Source organism: Oncorhynchus nerka, linkage group LG28 (assembly GCF_034236695.1).
Source record: "Oncorhynchus nerka isolate Pitt River linkage group LG28, Oner_Uvic_2.0, whole genome shotgun sequence".
In the NCBI taxonomy this organism is placed as follows: Eukaryota; Metazoa; Chordata; class Actinopteri; order Salmoniformes; family Salmonidae; genus Oncorhynchus; species Oncorhynchus nerka.
Window position 1 is genome coordinate 72,908,509 of NC_088423.1, and position 23,247 is coordinate 72,931,755.

The window sequence follows — 23,247 nt, forward strand, 5'->3', positions numbered from 1 at the left end:
GACCTCCCTTTGTTCAGGGACACGTTATTCCATTTATGTTAGTCACATGTCTGTGGAACTTGCTCAGTTTATGTCTCAGTTGTTCAATCTTGGTATGTTCATACAAATATTTATAAATGTTAAGTTTGTTACGCTTCATCGGCCGATGAGGGCCCTCACCGCTCGATCATGTTGTCAACAAGGCAGCATAGTGCGTGTTCCAGAAACATTCAACATAACTTTTCCATGAAATATATGTTCGAATTTTCAAAGTCGTTTTCATTGGGAAGGCCGATAACGCGTTTTCAACAAATAAAACAATCACTTTTGCAGGTGAAAACACTGAATCCTACTCATTACTCGACATACATAATTACGTCACTTTTGTTTTGAGCCGACTTCGCCGTGGGCTTTGAACGGTGCTCACGCCCGGGAAGCAGTTCGATTCCAAATTTCACCAGGTGCCAAACACCCTAACCGGGCGCCTGGCCCAGATGATTCGAATCCCCTCAATGTCCGCAAGTCTGATGCGCCTAATAACCATAATAACCAATCATATTACCGTCCGCTACCAAGTATCCAGAATTGACCAATTAGAGCAGAGTTAGGGTGAATTTAGTATCGGGCTTGTGGCGCAATGGATAACGCGTCTGACTACGGATCAGAAGATTCTAGGTTCGACTCCTGGCAAGCTCGTGCGTTTTGTCTGAGTGAGATTTGGAAATGAGCGATATATTTTCAATTTGTGCTGAGTGTCTTTGCCTACATGCACCAATAATTTATACCTCATAAACCCATCAAAAAAAAAACTTCCCTTTCTCAGGACCTTGTCTTTCAAAGATAATTCTTAAAAATACAAATAACTTCACAGATCTTAATTTTAATGGGATTAAACACTGTTTCCCATGCGTGTTCAATGATCCATAAACAATGAATGAACATGCATATGTGGAACATCATTAAGACACTAACAGCTTACAGATGGTAGGCAATTAAGAAGTTTTGAAAACTTAGGACACTAAAGAGGCCTTTCTACTGACTCTGAAAAACACCAAAAGAAAGATGCCCAGGGTACCTGCTCATCTGCGTGGGCACAAACCCACCTTTGTTGGACCAGACAGGACTGTCAAAAAGTGCTCTTCATTGACGAGTTGCGGTTTTGTCTCACCAGGGCTGATGGTCGGATATACGTTTATTGTCGAAGGAATGAGTGTTACACCGAGGCCTGTACTCTGGAGCGGGATGGAGGTGGAGGGTACGTCCTGGTCTGGGACGGTGAGTCACAGCATCATCAGACTGAGCTTGTCATTGCAGGCAATCTCAATGCTGTGTGTTACAAGGAAGACATCCTCCCCCTCATGTGGTACCCTTCCTGCAGGCTCATCCTGACGTGACCCTCCAGCATGACAATGCCACCAGCCATACTGCTCGTTCTGTGTGTGATTTCCTGCAAGACAGGAATGTCAGTGTTCTGCCATGGCCAGCGAAGAACCCGCACCTCAATCCCATTGAGCACGTCTGGGACCTGTTGGATCGGAGGGTGAGGGCTAGGGCCATTCCCCCCATAAATGTCCGGGAACTTGCAGTTGCCTTGGTGGAAGAGTGGGGTAACATCTCACAGCAAGAACTGGCAAATCTGGTGCAGTCCATGAGGAGGAGATGCACTGCAGTTCTTAATGCAGCTGGTGGCCACACCAGATACTGACTGTTACTTTTGATTTTGACCCCCTTTGTTCAGGGACACGTTATTCCATTTATGTTAGTCACATGTCTGTGGAACTTGCTCAGTTTATGTCTCAGTTGTTCAATCTTGGTATGTTCATACAAATATTTATAAATGTTAAGTTTGTTACGCTTTATCGGCCGATGAGGGCCCTCACCGCTCGATCATGTTGTCAACAAGGCAGCATAGTGCGTGTTCCAGAAACATTCAACATAACTTTTCCATGAAATATATGTTCGAATTTTCAAAGTCGTTTTCATTGGGAAGGCCGATAACGCGTTTTCAACAAATAAAACAATCACTTTTGCAGGTGAAAACACTGAATCCTACTCATTACTCGACATACATAATTACGTCACTTTTGTTTTGAGCCGACTTCGCCGTGGGCTTTGAACGGTGCTCACGCCCGGGAAGCAGTTCGATTCCAAATTTCACCAGGTGCCAAACACCCTAACCGGGCGCCTGGCCCAGATGATTCGAATCCCTCAATGTCCGCAAGTCTGATGCGCCTAATAACCATAATAACCAATCATATTACCGTCCGCTACCAAGTATCCAGAATTGACCAATTAGAGCAGAGTTAGGTGAATTTAGTATCGGGCTTGTGGCGCAATGGATAACGCGTCTGACTACGGATCAGAAGATTCTAGGTTCGACTCCTGGCAAGCTCGTGCGTTTTGTCTGAGTGAGATTTGGAAATGAGCGATATATTTTCAATTTGTGCTGAGTGTCTTTGCCTACATGCACCAATAATTTATACCTCATAAACCCATCAAAAAAAAAACTTCCCTTTTTCAGGACCTTGTCTTTCAAAGATAATTCTTAAAAATACAAATAACTTCACAGATCTTAATTTTAATGGGATTAAACACTGTTTCCCATGCGTGTTCAATGATCCATAAACAATGAATGAACATGCATATGTGGAACATCATTAAGACACTAACAGCTTACAGATGGTAGGCAATTAAGAAGTTTTGAAAACTTAGGACACTAAAGAGGCCTTTCTACTGACTCTGAAAAACACCAAAAGAAAGATGCCCAGGGTACCTGCTCATCTGCGTGGGCACAAACCCACCTTTGTTGGACCAGACAGGACTGTCAAAAAGTGCTCTTCATTGACGAGTTGCGGTTTTGTCTCACCAGGGCTGATGGTCGGATATACGTTTATTGTCGAAGGAATGAGTGTTACACCGAGGCCTGTACTCTGGAGCGGGATGGAGGTGGAGGGTACGTCCTGGTCTGGGACGGTGAGTCACAGCATCATCAGACTGAGCTTGTCATTGCAGGCAATCTCAATGCTGTGTGTTACAAGGAAGACATCCTACCCCCTCATGTGGTACCCTTCTTGCAGGCTCATCCTGACGTGACCCTCCAGCATGACAATGCCACCAGCCATACTGCTCGTTCTGTGTGTGATTTCCTGCAAGACAGGAATGTCAGTGTTCTGCCATGGCCAGCGAAGAACCCGCACCTCAATCCCATTGAGCACGTCTGGGACCTGTTGGATCGGAGGGTGAGGGCTAGGGCCATTCCCCCCATAAATGTCCGGGAACTTGCAGTTGCCTTGGTGGAAGAGTGGGGTAACATCTCACAGCAAGAACTGGCAAATCTGGTGCAGTCCATGAGGAGGAGATGCACTGCAGTTCTTAATGCAGCTGGTGGCCACACCAGATACTGACTGTTACTTTTGATTTTGACCCCCCTTTGTTCAGGGACACGTTATTCCATTTATGTTAGTCACATGTCTGTGGAACTTGCTCAGTTTATGTCTCAGTTGTTCAATCTTGGTATGTTCATACAAATATTTATAAATGTTAAGTTTGTTACGCTTTATCGGCCGATGAGGGCCCTCACCGCTCGATCATGTTGTCAACAAGGCAGCATAGTGCGTGTTCCAGAAACATTCAACATAACTTTTCCATGAAATATATGTTCGAATTTTCAAAGTCGTTTTCATTGGGAAGGCCGATAACGCGTTTTCAACAAATAAAACAATCACTTTTGCAGGTGAAAACACTGAATCCTACTCATTACTCGACATACATAATTACGTCACTTTTGTTTTGAGCCGACTTCGCCGTGGGCTTTGAACGGTGCTCACGCCCGGGAAGCAGTTCGATTCCAAATTTCACCAGGTGCCAAACACCCTAACCGGGCGCCTGGCCCAGATGATTCGAATCCCCTCAATGTCCGCAAGTCTGATGCGCCTAATAACCATAATAACCAATCATATTACCGTCCGCTACCAAGTATCCAGAATTGACCAATTAGAGCAGAGTTAGGGTGAATTTAGTATCGGGCTTGTGGCGCAATGGATAACGCGTCTGACTACGGATCAGAAGATTCTAGGTTCGACTCCTGGCAAGCTCGTGCATTTTGTCTGAGTGAGATTTGGAAATGAGCGATATATTTTCAATTTGTGCTGAGTGTCTTTGCCTACATGCACCAATAATTTATACCTCATAAACCCATCAAAAAAATAAACTTCCCTTTTTCAGGACCTTGTCTTTCAAAGATAATTCTTAAAAATACAAATAACTTCACAGATCTTAATTTTAATGGGATTAAACACTGTTTCCCATGCGTGTTCAATGATCCATAAACAATGAATGAACATGCATATGTGGAACATCATTAAGACACTAACAGCTTACAGATGGTAGGCAATTAAGAAGTTTTGAAAACTTAGGACACTAAAGAGGCCTTTCTACTGACTCTGAAAAACACCAAAAGAAAGATGCCCAGGGTACCTGCTCATCTGCGTGGGCACAAACCCACCTTTGTTGGACCAGACAGGACTGTCAAAAAGTGCTCTTCATTGACGAGTTGCGGTTTTGTCTCACCAGGGCTGATGGTCGGATATACGTTTATTGTCGAAGGAATGAGTGTTACACCGAGGCCTGTACTCTGGAGCGGGATGGAGGTGGAGGGTACGTCCTGGTCTGGGACGGTGAGTCACAGCATCATCAGACTGAGCTTGTCATTGCAGGCAATCTCAATGCTGTGTGTTACAAGGAAGACATCCTCCCCCCTCATGTGGTACCCTTCTTGCAGGCTCATCCTGACGTGACCCTCCAGCATGACAATGCCACCAGCCATACTGCTCGTTCTGTGTGTGATTTCCTGCAAGACAGGAATGTCAGTGTTCTGCCATGGCCAGCGAAGAACCCGCACCTCAATCCCATTGAGCACGTCTGGGACCTGTTGGATCGGAGGGTGAGGGCTAGGGCCATTCCCCCCCATAAATGTCCGGGAACTTGCAGTTGCCTTGGTGGAAGAGTGGGGTAACATCTCACAGCAAGAACTGGCAAATCTGGTGCAGTCCATGAGGAGGAGATGCACTGCAGTTCTTAATGCAGCTGGTGGCCACACCAGATACTGACTGTTACTTTTGATTTTGACCCCCTTTGTTCAGGGACACGTTATTCCATTTATGTTAGTCACATGTCTGTGGAACTTGCTCAGTTTATGTCTCAGTTGTTCAATCTTGGTATGTTCATACAAATATTTATAAATGTTAAGTTTGTTACGCTTCATCGGCCGATGAGGGCCCTCACCGCTCGATCATGTTGTCAACAAGGCAGCATAGTGCGTGTTCCAGAAACATTCAACATAACTTTTCCATGAAATATATGTTCGAATTTTCAAAGTCGTTTTCATTGGGAAGGCCGATAACGCGTTTTCAACAAATAAAACAATCACTTTTTGCAGGTGAAAACACTGAATCCTACTCATTACTCGACATACATAATTACGTCACTTTTGTTTTGAGCCGACTTCGCCGTGGGCTTTGAACGGTGCTCACGCCCGGGAAGCAGTTCGATTCCAAATTTCACCAGGTGCCAAACACCCTAACCGGGCGCCTGGCCCAGATGATTCGAATCCCCTCAATGTCCGCAAGTCTGATGCGCCTAATAACCATAATAACCAATCATATTACCGTCCGCTACCAAGTATCCAGAATTGACCAATTAGAGCAGAGTTAGGGTGAATTTAGTATCGGGCTTGTGGCGCAATGGATAACGCGTCTGACTACGGATCAGAAGATTCTAGGTTCGACTCCTGGCAAGCTCATGCATTTTATCTGAGTGAGATTTGGAAATGAGCGATATATTTTCAATTTGTGCTGAGTGTCTTTGCCTACATGCACCAATAATTTATACCTCATAAACCCATCAAAAAAAAAAACTTCCCTTTCTCAGGACCTTGTCTTTCAAAGATAATTCTTAAAAATACAAATAACTTCACAGATCTTAATTTTAATGGGATTAAACACTGTTTCCCATGCGTGTTCAATGATCCATAAACAATGAATGAACATGCATATGTGGAACATCATTAAGACACTAACAGCTTACAGATGGTAGGCAATTAAGAAGTTTTGAAAACTTAGGACACTAAAGAGGCCTTTCTACTGACTCTGAAAAACACCAAAAGAAAGATGCCCAGGGTACCTGCTCATCTGCGTGGGCACAAACCCACCTTTGTTGGACCAGACAGGACTGTCAAAAAGTGCTCTTCATTGACGAGTTGCGGTTTTGTCTCACCAGGGCTGATGGTCGGATATACGTTTATTGTCGAAGGAATGAGTGTTACACCGAGGCCTGTACTCTGGAGCGGGATGGAGGTGGAGGGTACGTCCTGGTCTGGGACGGTGAGTCACAGCATCATCAGACTGAGCTTGTCATTGCAGGCAATCTCAATGCTGTGTGTTACAAGGAAGACATCCTCCCCCCTCATGTGGTACCCTTCTTGCAGGCTCATCCTGACGTGACCCTCCAGCATGACAATGCCACCAGCCATACTGCTCGTTCTGTGTGTGATTTCCTGCAAGACAGGAATGTCAGTGTTCTGCCATGGCCAGCGAAGAACCCGCACCTCAATCCCATTGAGCACGTCTGGGACCTGTTGGATCGGAGGGTGAGGGATAGGGCCATTCCCCCCCATAAATGTCCGGGAACTTGCAGTTGCCTTGGTGGAAGAGTGGGGTAACATCTCACAGCAAGAACTGGCAAATCTGGTGCAGTCCATGAGGAGGAGATGCACTGCAGTTCTTAATGCAGCTGGTGGCCACACCAGATACTGACTGTTACTTTTGATTTTGACCCCCTTTGTTCAGGGACACGTTATTCCATTTATGTTAGTCACATGTCTGTGGAACTTGCTCAGTTTATGTCTCAGTTGTTCAATCTTGGTATGTTCATACAAATATTTATAAATGTTAAGTTTGTTACGCTTTATCGGCCGATGAGGGCCCTCACCGCTCGATCATGTTGTCAACAAGGCAGCATAGTTGTTCCAGAAACATTCAACATAACTTTTCCATGAAATATATGTTCGAATTTTCAAAGTCGTTTTCATTGGGAAGGCCGATAACGCGTTTTCAACAAATAAAACAATCACTTTTGCAGGTGAAAACACTGAATCCTACTCATTACTCGACATACATAATTACGTCACTTTTGTTTTGAGCCGACTTCGCCGTGGGCTTTGAACGGTGCTCACGCCCGGGAAGCAGTTCGATTCCAAATTTCACCAGGTGCCAAACACCCTAACCGGGCGCCTGGCCCAGATGATTCGAATCCCCTCAATGTCCGCAAGTCTGATGCGCCTAATAACCATAATAACCAATCATATTACCGTCCGCTACCAAGTATCCAGAATTGACCAATTAGAGCAGAGTTAGGGTGAATTTAGTATCGGGCTTGTGGCGCAATGGATAACGCGTCTGACTACGGATCAGAAGATTCTAGGTTCGACTCCTGGCAAGCTCGGGCATTTTATCTGAGTGAGATTTGGAAATGAGCGATATATTTTCAATTTGTGCTGAGTGTCTTTGCCTACATGCACCAATAATTTATACCTCATAAACCCATCAAAAAAAAAAACTTCCCTTTCTCAGGACCTTGTCTTTCAAAGATAATTCTTAAAAATACAAATAACTTCACAGATCTTAATTTTAATGGGATTAAACACTGTTTCCCATGCGTGTTCAATGATCCATAAACAATGAATGAACATGCATATGTGGAACATCATTAAGACACTAACAGCTTACAGATGGTAGGCAATTTAGAAGTTTTGAAAACTTAGGACACTAAAGAGGCCTTTCTACTGACTCTGAAAAACACCAAAAGAAAGATGCCCAGGGTACCTGCTCATCTGCGTGGGCACAAACCCACCTTTGTTGGACCAGACAGGACTGTCAAAAAGTGCTCTTCATTGACGAGTTGCGGTTTTGTCTCACCAGGGCTGATGGTCGGATATACGTTTATTGTCGAAGGAATGAGTGTTACACCGAGGCCTGTACTCTGGAGCGGGATGGAGGTGGAGGGTACGTCCTGGTCTGGGACGGTGAGTCACAGCATCATCAGACTGAGCTTGTCATTGCAGGCAATCTCAATGCTGTGTGTTACAAGGAATACATCCTCCCCCCTCATGTGGTACCCTTCCTGCAGGCTCATCCTGACGTGACCCTCCAGCATGACAATGCCACCAGCCATACTGCTCGTTCTGTGTGTGATTTCCTGCAAGACAGGAATGTCAGTGTTCTGCCATGGCCAGCGAAGAACCCGCACCTCAATCCCATTGAGCACGTCTGGGACCTGTTGGATCGGAGGGTGAGGGCTAGGGCCATTCCCCCCATAAATGTCCGGGAACTTGCAGTTGCCTTGGTGGAAGAGTGGGGTAACATCTCACAGCAAGAACTGGCAAATCTGGTGCAGTCCATGAGGAGGAGATGCACTGCAGTTCTTAATGCAGCTGGTGGCCACACCAGATACTGACTGTTACTTTTGATTTTGACCCCCCTTTGTTCAGGGACACGTTATTCCATTTATGTTAGTCACATGTCTGTGGAACTTGCTCAGTTTATGTCTCAGTTGTTCAATCTTGGTATGTTCATACAAATATTTATAAATGTTAAGTTTGTTACGCTTTATCGGCCGAGGAGGGCCCTCACCGCTCGATCATGTTGTCAACAAGGCAGCATAGTGCGTGTTCCAGAAACATTCAACATAACTTTTCCATGAAATATATGTTCGAATTTTCAAAGTCGTTTTCATTGGGAAGGCCGATAATGCGTTTTCAACAAATAAAACAATCACTTTTGCAGGTGAAAACACTGAATCCTACTCATGACTCGACATACATAATTACGTCACTTTTGTTTTGAGCCGACTTCGCCGTGGGCTTTGAACGGTGCTCACGCCCGGGAAGCAGTTCGATTCCAAATTTCACCAGGTGCCAAACACCCTAACCGGGCGCCTGGCCCAGATGATTCGAATCCCCTCAATGTCCGCAAGTCTGATGCGCCTAATAACCATAATAACCAATCATATTACCGTCCGCTACCAAGTATCCAGAATTGACCAATTAGAGCAGAGTTAGGGTGAATTTAGTATCGGGCTTGTGGCGCAATGGATAACGCGTCTGACTACGGATCAGAAGATTCTAGGTTCGACTCCTGGCAAGCTCGGGCATTTTATCTGAGTGAGATTTGGAAATGAGCGATATATTTTCAATTTGTGCTGAGTGTCTTTGCCTACATGCACCAATAATTTATACCTCATAAACCCATAAAAAAAACTTCCCTTTCTCAGGACCTTGTCTTTCAAAGATAATTCTTAAAAATACAAATAACTTCACAGATCTTAATTTTAATGGGATTAAACACTGTTTCCCATGCGTGTTCAATGATCCATAAACAATGAATGAACATGCATATGTGGAACATCATTAAGACACTAACAGCTTACAGATGGTAGGCAATTTAGAAGTTTTGAAAACTTAGGACACTAAAGAGGCCTTTCTACTGACTCTGAAAAACACCAAAAGAAAGATGCCCAGGGTACCTGCTCATCTGCGTGGGCACAAACCCACCTTTGTTGGACCAGACAGGACTGTCAAAAAGTGCTCTTCATTGACGAGTTGCGGTTTTGTCTCACCAGGGCTGATGGTCGGATATACGTTTATTGTCGAAGGAATGAGTGTTACACCGAGGCCTGTACTCTGGAGCGGGATGGAGGTGGAGGGTACGTCCTGGTCTGGGACGGTGTGTCACAGCATCATCAGACTGAGCTTGTCATTGCAGGCAATCTCAATGCTGTGTGTTACAAGGAATACATCCTCCCCCCTCATGTGGTACCCTTCCTGCAGGCTCATCCTGACGTGACCCTCCAGCATGACAATGCCACCAGCCATACTGCTCGTTCTGTGTGTGATTTCCTGCAAGACAGGAATGTCAGTGTTCTGCCATGGCCAGCGAAGAACCCGCACCTCAATCCCATTGAGCACGTCTGGGACCTGTTGGATCGGAGGGTGAGGGCTAGGGCCATTCCCCCCATAAATGTCCGGGAACTTGCAGTTGCCTTGGTGGAAGAGTGGGGTAACATCTCACAGCAAGAACTGGCAAATCTGGTGCAGTCCATGAGGAGGAGATGCACTGCAGTTCTTAATGCAGCTGGTGGCCACACCAGATACTGACTGTTACTTTTGATTTTGACCCCCCTTTGTTCAGGGACACGTTATTCCATTTATGTTAGTCACATGTCTGTGGAACTTGCTCAGTTTATGTCTCAGTTGTTCAATCTTGGTATGTTCATACAAATATTTATAAATGTTAAGTTTGTTACGCTTTATCGGCCGAGGAGGGCCCTCACCGCTCGATCATGTTGTCAACAAGGCAGCATAGTGCGTGTTCCAGAAACATTCAACATAACTTTTCCATGAAATATATGTTCGAATTTTCAAAGTCGTTTTCATTGGGAAGGCCGATAATGCGTTTTCAACAAATAAAACAATCACTTTTTGCAGGTGAAAACACTGAATCCTACTCATTACTCGACATACATAATTACGTCACTTTTGTTTTGAGCCGACTTCGCCGTGGGCTTTGAACGGTGCTCACGCCCGGGAAGCAGTTCGATTCCAAATTTCACCAGGTGCCAAACACCCTAACCGGGCGCCTGGCCCAGATGATTCGAATCCCCTCAATGTCCGCAAGTCTGATGCGCCTAATAACCATAATAACCAATCATATTACCGTCCGCTACCAAGTATCCAGAATTGACCAATTAGAGCAGAGTTAGGGTGAATTTAGTATCGGGCTTGTGGCGCAATGGATAACGCGTCTGACTACGGATCAGAAGATTCTAGGTTCGACTCCTGGCAAGCTCTTACATTTTATCTGAGTGAGATTTGGAAATGAGCGATATATTTTCAATTTGTGCTGAGTGTCTTTGCCTACATGCACCAATAATTTATACCTCATAAACCCATCAAAAAAAAAAACTTCCCTTTCTCAGGACCTTGTCTTTCAAAGATAATTCTTAAAAATACAAATAACTTCACAGATCTTAATTTTAATGGGATTAAACACTGTTTCCCATGCGTGTTCAATGATCCATAAACAATGAATGAACATGCATATGTGGAACATCATTAAGACACTAACAGCTTACAGATGGTAGGCAATTTAGAAGTTTTGAAAACTTAGGACACTAAAGAGGCCTTTCTACTGACTCTGAAAAACACCAAAAGAAAGATGCCCAGGGTACCTGCTCATCTGCGTGGGCACAAACCCACCTTTGTTGGACCAGACAGGACTGTCAAAAAGTGCTCTTCATTGACGAGTTGCGGTTTTGTCTCACCAGGGCTGATGGTCGGATATACGTTTATTGTCGAAGGAATGAGTGTTACACCGAGGCCTGTACTCTGGAGCGGGATGGAGGTGGAGGGTACGTCCTGGTCTGGGACGGTGTGTCACAGCATCATCAGACTGAGCTTGTCATTGCAGGCAATCTCAATGCTGTGTGTTACAAGGAATACATCCTCCCCCCTCATGTGGTACCCTTCCTGCAGGCTCATCCTGACGTGACCCTCCAGCATGACAATGCCACCAGCCATACTGCTCGTTCTGTGTGTGATTTCCTGCAAGACAGGAATGTCAGTGTTCTGCCATGGCCAGCGAAGAACCCGCACCTCAATCCCATTGAGCACGTCTGGGACCTGTTGGATCGGAGGGTGAGGGCTAGGGCCATTCCCCCCATAAATGTCCGGGAACTTGCAGTTGCCTTGGTGGAAGAGTGGGGTAACATCTCACAGCAAGAACTGGCAAATCTGGTGCAGTCCATGAGGAGGAGATGCACTGCAGTTCTTAATGCAGCTGGTGGCCACACCAGATACTGACTGTTACTTTTGATTTTGACCCCCCTTTGTTCAGGGACACGTTATTCCATTTATGTTAGTCACATGTCTGTGGAACTTGCTCAGTTTATGTCTCAGTTGTTCAATCTTGGTATGTTCATACAAATATTTATAAATGTTAAGTTTGTTACGCTTTATCGGCCGAGGAGGGCCCTCACCGCTCGATCATGTTGTCAACAAGGCAGCATAGTGCGTGTTCCAGAAACATTCAACATAACTTTTCCATGAAATATATGTTCGAATTTTCAAAGTCGTTTTCATTGGGAAGGCCGATAATGCGTTTTCAACAAATAAAACAATCACTTTTGCAGGTGAAAACACTGAATCCTACTCATTACTCGACATACATAATTACGTCACTTTTGTTTTGAGCCGACTTCGCCGTGGGCTTTGAACGGTGCTCACGCCCGGGAAGCAGTTCGATTCCAAATTTCACCAGGTGCCAAACACCCTAACCGGGCGCCTGGCCCAGATGATTCGAATCCCCTCAATGTCCGCAAGTCTGATGCGCCTAATAACCATAATAACCAATCATATTAACGTCCGCTACCAAGTATCCAGAATTGACCAATTAGAGCAGAGTTAGGGTGAATTTAGTATTGGGCTTGTGGCGCAATGGATAACGCGTCTGACTACATTTACATTTACATTACATTTAAGTCATTTAGCAGACGCTCTTATCCAGAGCGACTTACAAATTGGTGCGTTCACCTTAAGACATCCACTACGGATCAGAAGATTCTAGGTTCGACTCCTGGCAAGCTCGTGCATTTTATCTGAGTGAGATTTGGAAATGAGCGATATATTTTCAATTTGTGCTGAGTGTCTTTGCCTACATGCACCAATAATTTATACCTCATAAACCCATCAAAAAAAAAACTTCCCTTTCTCAGGACCTTGTCTTTCAAAGATAATTCTTAAAAATACAAATAACTTCACAGATCTTAATTTTAATGGGATTAAACACTGTTTCCCATGCGTGTTCAATGATCCATAAACAATGAATGAACATGCATATGTGGAACATCATTAAGACACTAACAGCTTACAGATGGTAGGCAATTAAGAAGTTTTGAAAACTTAGGACACTAAAGAGGCCTTTCTACTGACTCTGAAAAACACCAAAAGAAAGATGCCCAGGGTACCTGCTCATCTGCGTGGGCACAAACCCACCTTTGTTGGACCAGACAGGACTGTCAAAAAGTGCTCTTCATTGACGAGTTGCGGTTTTGTCTCACCAGGGCTGATGGTCGGATATACGTTTATTGTCGAAGGAATGAGTGTTACACCGAGGCCTGTACTCTGGAGCGGGATGGAGGTGGAGGGTACGTCCTGGTCTGGGACGGTGTGTCACAGCATCATCAGACTGAGCTTGTCATTGCAGGCAATCTCAATGCTGTGTGTTACAAGGAATACATCCTCCCCCCTCATGTGGTACCCTTCCTGCAGGCTCATCCTGACGTGACCCTCCAGCATGACAATGCCACCAGCCATACTGCTCGTTCTGTGTGTGATTTCCTGCAAGACAGGAATGTCAGTGTTCTGCCATGGCCAGCGAAGAACCCGCACCTCAATCCCATTGAGCACGTCTGGGACCTGTTGGATCGGAGGGTGAGGGCTAGGGCCATTCCCCCCATAAATGTCCGGGAACTTGCAGTTGCCTTGGTGGAAGAGTGGGGTAACATCTCACAGCAAGAACTGGCAAATCTGGTGCAGTCCATGAGGAGGAGATGCACTGCAGTTCTTAATGCAGCTGGTGGCCACACCAGATACTGACTGTTACTTTTGATTTTGACCCCCCTTTGTTCAGGGACACGTTATTCCATTTATGTTAGTCACATGTCTGTGGAACTTGCTCAGTTTATGTCTCAGTTGTTCAATCTTGGTATGTTCATACAAATATTTATAAATGTTAAGTTTGTTACGCTTCATCGGCCGATGAGGGCCCTCACCGCTCGATCATGTTGTCAACAAGGCAGCATAGTGCGTGTTCCAGAAACATTCAACATAACTTTTCCATGAAATATATGTTCGAATTTTCTAAGTCGTTTTCATTGGGAAGGCCGATAACGCGTTTTCAACAAATAAAACAATCACTTTTGCAGGTGAAAACACTGAATCCTACTCATTACTCGACATACATAATTACGTCACTTTTGTTTTGAGCCGACTTCGCCGTGGGCTTTGAACGGTGCTCACGCCCGGGAAGCAGTTTGATTCCAAATTTCACCAGGTGCCAAACACCCTAACCGGGCGCCTGGCCCAGATGATTCGAATCCCCTCAATGTCCGCAAATCTGATGCGCCTAATAACCATAATAACCAATCATATTACCGTCCGCTACCAAGTATCCAGAATTGACCAATTAGAGCAGAGTTAGGGTGAATTTAATATCGGTCTTGTGGCGCAATGGATAACGCGTCTGACTACGGATCAGAAGATTCTAGTTTCGACTCCTTGCAAGTTCGTTCATTTTGAGTGAGATTTGAAAATCAGCGATACTTTGTCAACGTGTGCTATATGCAACATCAACAGTTCGGATTAGGCGGAATCAATGTCCACAACTGTAACATGCTTTAAAAAAAACATCAGCACAAGGTATCTTTCATATTTCAGACACTAGAGGGCGTCAATTGCCTTTGAAATAGTACTTTTTGGAAGTACTGTACTGTAGGCCTCAAACAGACAAAAATGCTTGTCCTGTGTGGTTCAGTACACTGCTGATATTGATCAACTCATAGTATACATGATTATTGTGGTATTTTGTATATTGTGCTTGTTCGAAAGATTTATATTGATAGCACAGCATCTGAGGGGTGGAATGGATACTGCACATGCAGTGGTGCCTATACAGCCTTAACCTTTAAGATTTATAATGTGCTCTTGCATGAGTGAATTTACAATGTAACATGACATGGAAATCCTCTCTCATGTAGCATACAGTGTATTTTCCAGAACGGGGGCACTATGACAAGACTCCACTATGTCCCACAAGCCTGTCTCTGCCTGTGTATACCCATTAGGATTACGTGCCTTTCACTAACTATCTATTTAATTCTTTATTTATATTTAATCTTGTTATTTAACGAGGGCTGCCATCAGTGTGCCTTATCACAATTAGTGTTAGATAACCTTGCCACCCAGAGAAAGTTGAGCCCCTCTGGTAGTTCATAGCTGGGTGACTAACGAGCCAAACGGGCACGTTAGCAGATAGAGCTCTCAGTGTGTGTCCGTTCCCTTCTCACCTACCCAGTCTTGGGTAGCCTCTTTTATAAGGACATTCAGGGGTGGGGGTGAGGAAGTACAGTATTTTCATCTCCCTCCAGAAGTGTAGCGGCTATGACAGTAGGGAGGAACAAGAATGTGACTCTCTACTCTTAGTGTAGATGCACGTGAATCATTCATAAGGCGATATACAGCAGAATGGGATCAAAATGTACAGTGGGTTGGCAGGGAGAGTGTTCCTTTGTGATGCACACACATATCAATTATTGATATCTCCCTCTCCATTTATAGTCCTATTTCATTCAGAGGTATGAGCTGTTTCCATGTACTTCCATTACTGCTACCTTACTGCTATTACTGCTATTACTGCTACTGCTATTATTGCTACCCATGGGGAAGCTCTACGTTGTACAGGGGCAGAGTGAGAGCGTTCCTTGTCCAGTCTACGTTCTAACTTAAATTGGCTTGAAAATCAGAGACAAAGTTTAAATATTTCTGTCCATCAATGATTCCCAAACAAGTTTACTGAGTTTGAGCAGTTCTGTCAAAAACAATGGATGTATGTTGCCCTCTAAGAGTTGTGCGAAGTTGGTAGAATCTTATTCAAAATTATTAACAGCTGTGATGGCTGCCAAAGGTGTTTCCACCAAGTATAACTCTGGGATGTGAAGACATACACAATCAAGACATCTTCATTTTTTACATTTTTTTAATTAATTTGGAAAATGTTCTTAAATATTCTTTCACTTGAAAATGTGGAGTACATCTTTAGGGAAAAAAATCTAATTTAATCACTTTTTAGATGTCATTTTAAGGCAGCAAAATTTGAAGACTGTGCAAGGGGTGTGTAGACATTCACTTGGCACTGCATGTAGAGACTTGAACACTTTTGCCCCAGTGTACTGTCTGCATGAAAACTCAGCTCATATCAGGGCCACAGCTACAATACTTAAAGACGCACTCCAGATATTTTTTAACTTTTCCTGTTGAAAAATAATATCCCACTTATAAATACAGTAATCACTTAAGGGTAAACAAATGATGTTTTAAGCAAAATAGTGTTTTCTAGACAAAACTGCAAACTTCAAGGAGTAGGCCATTCAATGAGTTGGTGCCCTCTGGTGTCATCGGCCTCCCCCTTACTTGAGGGAACAATAGAGGAGTAATAGAGAACAAAATACGAAAGGCCCACACCCCAACTTTTGCCATGTCATGAGGATACTTGGACCACATATTAAGATGTGCCTTTTGTTAAGTAAATCAGGTGATAAATTAAGCGCATTCTGGGAGGACACACACTGACCTACCACATACCTGCTGAACTATCACATTACATACATAGGGATTTTCTCTCCTCTAGTTCTAATCATCCCGTCAGGTTGGTTCAGGACTTTCTGGTTCAGGCCCTGGAGAGGGAGTGGCCTGTCTCCATGGTTACATAGCCCCTCCCCCTTCTCATACACTCCTCCCCCCAGAGACTAAATGCCTGTTGCCCTGAGATACAAAACACACACACACATTGCTACTGGCTACACCCCACACACACACACCACACACACCCTCGGATGATCACGAACACATAGACACTAGTGGACTTACTGGCAGACACACAGATAACCTACGACTCAGAGGATGAGGGAAGGGAGAGAGACTGTAGCAGCCGTGGAAAGGAGTGTGTCGGTGAGGGAGAGGAATGTGTAGGTGTTGGGGGATACGTTCTGCGTCCTTCTCTACTGCCTCAGATGGAGATACTGAGAGAGGAGAGAGAATACAGAGAGAGGAGGTTCTGCATGGTGTGAGCGGCCTTGTCTTTCAGAGAGTTCACATCAGTCCCTGGTCCCCACCTGCCTTCCACCAGCTCCTCCTCTGGGGAGCATGGCTCAAAGCCTCTCAGTCAATCCCTGACCTGGGGTGGAGTCTGGAGTATCTGCTGACCCCCTACGGGCTTTCCCTGGCTGAGGAGCAGGGGTCTCTGTGGCTGGCGGCCGAGCCAATGAGACAGCTAGACTGGCTGTGGGCTGATGACCTCACTGATGATGTTAGTGTGTGTCTGAACCTTGACCTCCTGGCGTCACTGGTCTACTCCCTGCCTGACTGGCGCCTGCTCTGGTCACCTGACCCCCGCTTCCTCAACCCCTTCCTGCCCATTGCCAGAGCAACCGTTCCATCCCTTCTCCCTGTTTCCACAGAGCTTCGTTTATGAAATCAGCTTCTGGGTGGGGCCAGACTGGCAGGAGGCAGAGTTTCATGCTCTAATCAGAGAGGCCAGTAGAGAGACGGTAGAGAATGTTACACTTATAGACACCTACACATCCTACACACACACCTACATACACCCTGACATAACACACACCTACACACCCTACACACACACTGACACACCACCCAACACACACACCTACACACAGACCGACACACCCTGACATAACACACACCAGCTACTGTTACAGACTCACCTACTGCTCACACACACATGCCGTCTCACACACACACGCACACAAACTCCACACATACCTGCATAGCCTGCTGTACACACGCATGCATCTCACCGTTAGGTTGTGTCTGTCTATGTGTGTGATAGAGATGAGTGCAGTGTTGTAATATGCTGTAGCAACACTTTCCAGACCCCGAAGCTTGTGGTTGGTGTCAGGATGGTGTTGTTGTCAGGATGGTGTTGTTGTCAGGTTGGTGTTGATGTCAGGATGGTGTTGTTGTCAGGATGGTGTTGTTGTCAGGTTGGTGTTGTTGTCAGGTTGGTGTTGATGTCAGGATGTTGTTGGTGTCAGAATATTGTTGGTGTCAGGATGGTGTTGTTGTCAGGATGGTGTTGTTGTCAGGTTGGTGTTAATGTCAGGATGGTGTTGTTGTCAGGTTGGTGTTGTTGTCAGGTTGGTGTTGATGTCAGGATGTTGTTGGTGTCAGAATGTTGTTGGTGTCAGGATGGTGTTGTTGTCAGGTTGGTGTTGATGTCAGGATGGTGTTGGTGTCAGGATGGTGTTGATATCAGGATGTTGTTGGTGTCAGGATGGTGTTGTTGTCAGGATGGTGTTGATATCAGGATGTTGTTGGTGTCAGGATGTTGTTGGTGCCAGGATGTTGTTGGTGTCAGGATGTTGTTGTTGTCAGGTTGGTGTTGTTGTCAGGTTGGTGTTAATGTCAGGATGGTGTTGTTGTCAGGTTGGTGTTAATGTCAGGATGGTGTTGTTGTCAGGTTGGTGTTGTTGTCAGGTTGGTGTTGATGTCAGGATGTTGTTGGTGTCAGAATGTTGTTGGTGTCAGGATGGTGTTGTTGTCAGGATGGTGTTGGTGTCAGGATGGTGTTGAAATCAGGATGTTGTTGGTGTCAGGATGGTGTTGTTGTCAGGTTGGTGTTGTTGTCAGGATGGTGTTGATATCAGGATGTTGTTGGTGTCAGGATGTTGTTGGTGCCAGGATGTTGTTGGTGTCAGGATGGTGTTGGTGCCAGGATGTTGTTGGTGTCAGGATGGTGTTGATATCAGGATGTTGTTGGTGTCAGGATGTTGTTGGTGTCAGGATGGTGTTGTTGTCAGGTTGGTGTTGGTGTCAGGATGGTGTTGGTGTCAGGATGGTGTTGTTGTCAGGATGGTGTTGTTGTCAGGTTGGTGTTGGTGTCAGGATGTTGTTGGTGTCAGGATGGTGTTGTTGTCAGGTTGGTGTTGTTGTCAGGATGGTGTTGATATCAGGATGTTGTTGGTGTCAGGATGGTGTTGATGTCAGCGGCAGGTAGCCTAGTAGTTTGAGCGTTGGGCCAGTGACCAAAAGGTTGTTGGATCGAATCACCGAGCTGATAAGGTAAACATTTGTCGTTCTGCTCCTGAACAAGATAGTTAACCCACTGTTCTCTGGTAGGCTGTCATTGTAAATAAGAATTTCATCTTAACTAACTTACCTACCTAGTTAAATAAAGGTTGAAAAGGAGACTGGGATAGGACTTTAACTGCCCCATTTGCTTCAGAGGAGAAACCTTAAAGTGGCTCTTATTGGCTGTGCTTCACAGCAGATTAAGTCTTTTTCAATAAAGCCACAGTCTCAGATTTCTAAGCTCCTGTCACCACACCCTTACCAAAGTTCCAGAGACTTTACCTCATCATATCAATCAATCAAGTGTATTTTATAAAGCCCTTTTTACATCAGCAGATGTCACACAGTGCTTATACAGATACCAAAAACTGTCCCCTTGATCTGAAATAGACCCTAGAACCTTATTTCCTAGTGAGACCTTGTCATGGCATATATTGACCAAAGTGTGTTCCAACTAATATGGTCTTTGCATCAAACTAATATGGTCTTGCATCAAGCAATGTAACATGCCTACAATTCCCTGCTTGTCTCTTCCCATGAGACTTTAAAAGTTATTGACCATGGACTCGTGTTCCAGAAAGCTCTTATGCAAAATGTTATTCCTGGTTTTGTACAGTACAGTACAATGCCATGAATTTAACATGTATTACTCTAGGCTCCTGCCTGTGACAACTACACGTTTTCCTGCTTGTTAAGGAAGGATTTCTGACATTCTACAGTACATGGAAGAGTGGGTTTTGTCTGTAAGGGACATGGGACACCATTGTGTGCACTTACGTTTGTAGGGCATGTGAGAGCGGGTCTTGTGGTAGAGCTTCTTGCCGGCCACACTGCGCACCCTCCCGACGTTATAGCCCAGTGTGTTGCATTTGTTCTTGTGGCAGTCCAGGCAGGTACCCTTCTCAAAGGCATTGTCATTACTGCATCTGTAGGCCAGGATCTCCTTGTCTTTGTTCAGAAAGGAGTCGATGAACAGGTAGACTGAACGCTCATGGGCACATTTCACTGTCTGCTCAAAACCTAGGAGAGAAAGAGTGGAAATGTGAGTGGAATTTTAAAAGGGGCAGGTAATAAGACTGTAACACATATGAATTGAGCATTCAAACTTTGGACTCAAATGTTTCCCTTTGTGATCAGGTCACTGCATCATTCTAGCCCTGGTTAAACGAACTGGAACTGAGGCTATTCAGAACTGTATCTGTTCCAGCCTTCAATCTTTTCCTCTCCTCAGAATGCAGACTACGCCTTAACAAGATCCTGATTATACTTTTTAGTTGGTCATTATTTGGGGATTGGTCATTATCCCGAAAGCAGATGATGTCCTGTCACTTCTCTGGGTAAAAAGGCCTGTCTACCTCTTTATGTCTGTGAGCTGACTGATCTGAGACCTGTCTTCGGGCCTGCTTCTCCTGAGGAGTTCTCATCATAGCCTGGAGGCAGAATGCAGAGTAGATGGACAGGGCTGAGGGAGACGTATTTGGCTAATTAACTCATGAGGATGACAGATGCTTTAATGTGCTTCTGTCTTTCATGTAAGAAAAAAAAAACGTTTTGATTGAATCCCCTGAAATCCCACCACCACTTATTTCTGACTATTGGGAATTCTATTCATATTCAGCAGAGCAGCGTGAATATAAGATGAGGCACTGCTTTCACACAATACTGCTTTATTATTTTAGTTTGTGCCTCTCTGCAAGGTAAATGGTAATGGTTTACTTTGATCAAAAATAGCTCTTCCCCTTAATATACCTCCCTTCCCCACTCCACCACTGCGATGTGTTCCATTAAGCTGTGGAAAGGGTGGCATCCTGGTTGGAAGTCACCCCCGTTGGGGTAGAAGTCAACATGTGCCACAGGCTGCTTGATACCCACACTCAGCCCCATGCGTTCTTGAGTGTAGGTCTGTCTGATGCTGTCATGCCCTCAAACATGGGACCTGCTGGATCCAGACCTGGACAAATAAACACAAAGGATCCTAGGCTTTTCACCAGAGTGCCATTAGACTTGGATACTTCTATAAGAATTGTAATGCATTATTTAGCCAGGAAATGGTGTGACAAAATATTTACAGAGAGTAGAAAGTCTCACCAGTGATTCGTCCAATCTTTCCAGGTCCTCCCAAGTAGCTTCCAGCAAATCCAGAGATGTGAGCACCAAGACTGTATCCAATCAGATGAACTTTCTCTGCAGGAAACTGGTAAAACTCCTGACACACAAAGATCACTATTTTAGTGTTGATGTGAAAAGGAGGTGATGTGGCATTATTGTCTTTTGTAGGAGACATTATATCTCCTAAAGAACTTGTCTTCACATTTCTGTCACACAAACAGTACTTTGCAATGACAGTCCTTGTTGAACACGTTGAACACTTTCCTGACTCTCACCTGCAGCCACTGTAGCAGGAATGCTATGTGTTTCCCCACTGCCCTAGTGTTCTTGGCTGCGTTAGGGTAGTTCATATTGGCCTGTAAAAGCCAATCAGTAACGATCACATTGACATCTCCAAGACTGGTCTTCAGAGCAGAAGCAAGAACGGGCACCCAGCTCTCCATCAGAGCGTTTATCTTGGAAAAGGAGAAATGGGTTTTAGTCTCATTTGAAGGGTTGCAAAGGGAGGGTATGTTACTGGAATCGTTCTACGTTTACCAGTAAAATCACAGAATTTTGTTAACTTTCAATGTTTTTGGGGGGAATTTTATCAGATGACATCTAGTGGCCTTTTTGGGTACTCCAGATTATCACAGGTGTACATAATTATTTCTGTCCCTCTATGTGGCCTTATCACATGTCAAATATATCAAATAATCAAATAACATAGTTTTAAAATACAAACCTGTTAAACATTATCATACATTTAAACCATAAACTTAGTGAATACTATTGGTGTTTAATATGAGGGTTTCAGCATGAAATATCATTTTATTAATTTTTTTACACGATTTTATTTACTTAAATATGTCAATATGTATTTTGTTGCCAAACTGGTAGCAGTTGTGAAAAAATAAATAGTTGGTAGAGTTGCAGAGTTAATTGAAAAATAATGTCATTGCTGATTAGATGCTTTTTTCATATTTCTTTATTTTATTTTTTTTATAATTCTTGAAACTCATGGATAATATGGACACAAATATAAAACATGTATTCTATATATGAGAACATTTATAAAAGTTATTAATGTATAAATTACAAAAGTTACCATATATTACCTGTTCATTACCAAAATGATAGAAGATTCTGGTAACTTTGTAATTCACCTGTAGCTTTGCAACCCTACTCATTTGGCTCACGTTTTGTTGTAAGGGACCATAGCAAATCTATATAACTTCATTCCCCCCAATTTACTACAGTTTCCATCACATTTTACCGGCCTGCATCTGAAGTGCAGAACAACAACTGAGTAAAATAAGGAGAACTGCCACCATATTATATCTGGCCCTCCACTGTATATAATCTACCGTCCATTTGTGATGTGTTTTACATAGGAGCCAATGGCCATGTTGTGTATGTGTCATCACTAGTTGAGCCAGGAGGAGTGGAGAGAACAGGCCGTACCGACCATCTGTGGGTGATGATAATGAATGGATGACTGCTGTTGAAACCACAGGAGGTCTGAGTATGAGGTCTGAAAGCCTCCACCGTGCACCAGTCCTCCATGTCTTTAGCACCATCAGAGTAGAGCTTGAAGACTGTGCTGGTAATGTGAGGCATCTTCATTCTCAGGACAGGCTTCGGGTCCACTACAAATGTTTAAAAAATACAAACATGGTCAATGCAGAGTAATAACAGAGGAAAAAAGGTATAATGTTTGAGGATTTTATATTTGACATTAATGTGTTTTGAAGTACAACAGCAGATTATTGTGTATAGAGTGGTAGAACAAGCATTGTCATGCATGTGCATTTCATACATACCTGATTATTGAACAGCAAAGGATTCAAACTCATTGATTTAGGAATTGATTCCCCTGTCCACTCACCCACTGCATTGATTTAGGAATTGATTCCCCTGTCCACTCACCCACTGCATTGATTTAGGAATTGATTCCCCTGTCCACTCACCCACTGCATTGATTTAGGAATTGATTCCCCTGTCTACTCACCCACTGCATTGATTTAGGAATTGATTCCCCTGTCCACTCACCCACTGCATTGATTTTTTGTTCTGGTAAGTGTTAACTTGTGACTTGAATCTGTGTATTCCTTGTCTAGTTTGACCATGAGTGGACACTAGACTAGAGACACTGCCCAATATACAGTATAACTTTTTGTGGTGATGATGTAATCCAGCTT

General features: G+C 44.2%; 7 non-coding genes and 1 pseudogene across 7 annotated transcripts; 7 read left to right on the plus strand and 1 right to left on the minus strand.

Annotated features, from left to right (window-relative positions):
* The first annotated feature begins 602 nt into the window (after window positions 1–602).
* trnar-acg (transfer RNA arginine (anticodon ACG)) lies at window positions 603–675 on the plus strand. The gene has a single exon. It is a non-coding gene; the product is annotated as a tRNA-Arg (tRNA).
* A 1,625-nt stretch (window positions 676–2,300) lies between these two features.
* On the plus strand, window positions 2,301–2,373 carry trnar-acg (transfer RNA arginine (anticodon ACG)). The gene has a single exon. It is a non-coding gene; the product is annotated as a tRNA-Arg (tRNA).
* Window positions 2,374–4,002: 1,629 nt separating this feature from the next.
* Window positions 4,003–4,075, plus strand: trnar-acg (transfer RNA arginine (anticodon ACG)). Its single transcript has one exon. It is a non-coding gene; the product is annotated as a tRNA-Arg (tRNA).
* Window positions 4,076–5,706: 1,631 nt separating this feature from the next.
* On the plus strand, window positions 5,707–5,779 carry trnar-acg (transfer RNA arginine (anticodon ACG)). Its single transcript has one exon. It is a non-coding gene; the product is annotated as a tRNA-Arg (tRNA).
* Window positions 5,780–7,406: 1,627 nt separating this feature from the next.
* trnar-acg (transfer RNA arginine (anticodon ACG)) lies at window positions 7,407–7,479 on the plus strand. Its single transcript has one exon. It is a non-coding gene; the product is annotated as a tRNA-Arg (tRNA).
* Window positions 7,480–9,109: 1,630 nt separating this feature from the next.
* trnar-acg (transfer RNA arginine (anticodon ACG)) lies at window positions 9,110–9,182 on the plus strand. The gene has a single exon. It is a non-coding gene; the product is annotated as a tRNA-Arg (tRNA).
* A 1,627-nt stretch (window positions 9,183–10,809) lies between these two features.
* On the plus strand, window positions 10,810–10,882 carry trnar-acg (transfer RNA arginine (anticodon ACG)). The gene has a single exon. It is a non-coding gene; the product is annotated as a tRNA-Arg (tRNA).
* Window positions 10,883–19,630: 8,748 nt separating this feature from the next.
* On the minus strand, window positions 19,631–22,682 carry LOC115112753 (hepatic triacylglycerol lipase-like; annotated as a pseudogene).
* Between the last annotated feature and the right edge of the window lie 565 nt (window positions 22,683–23,247).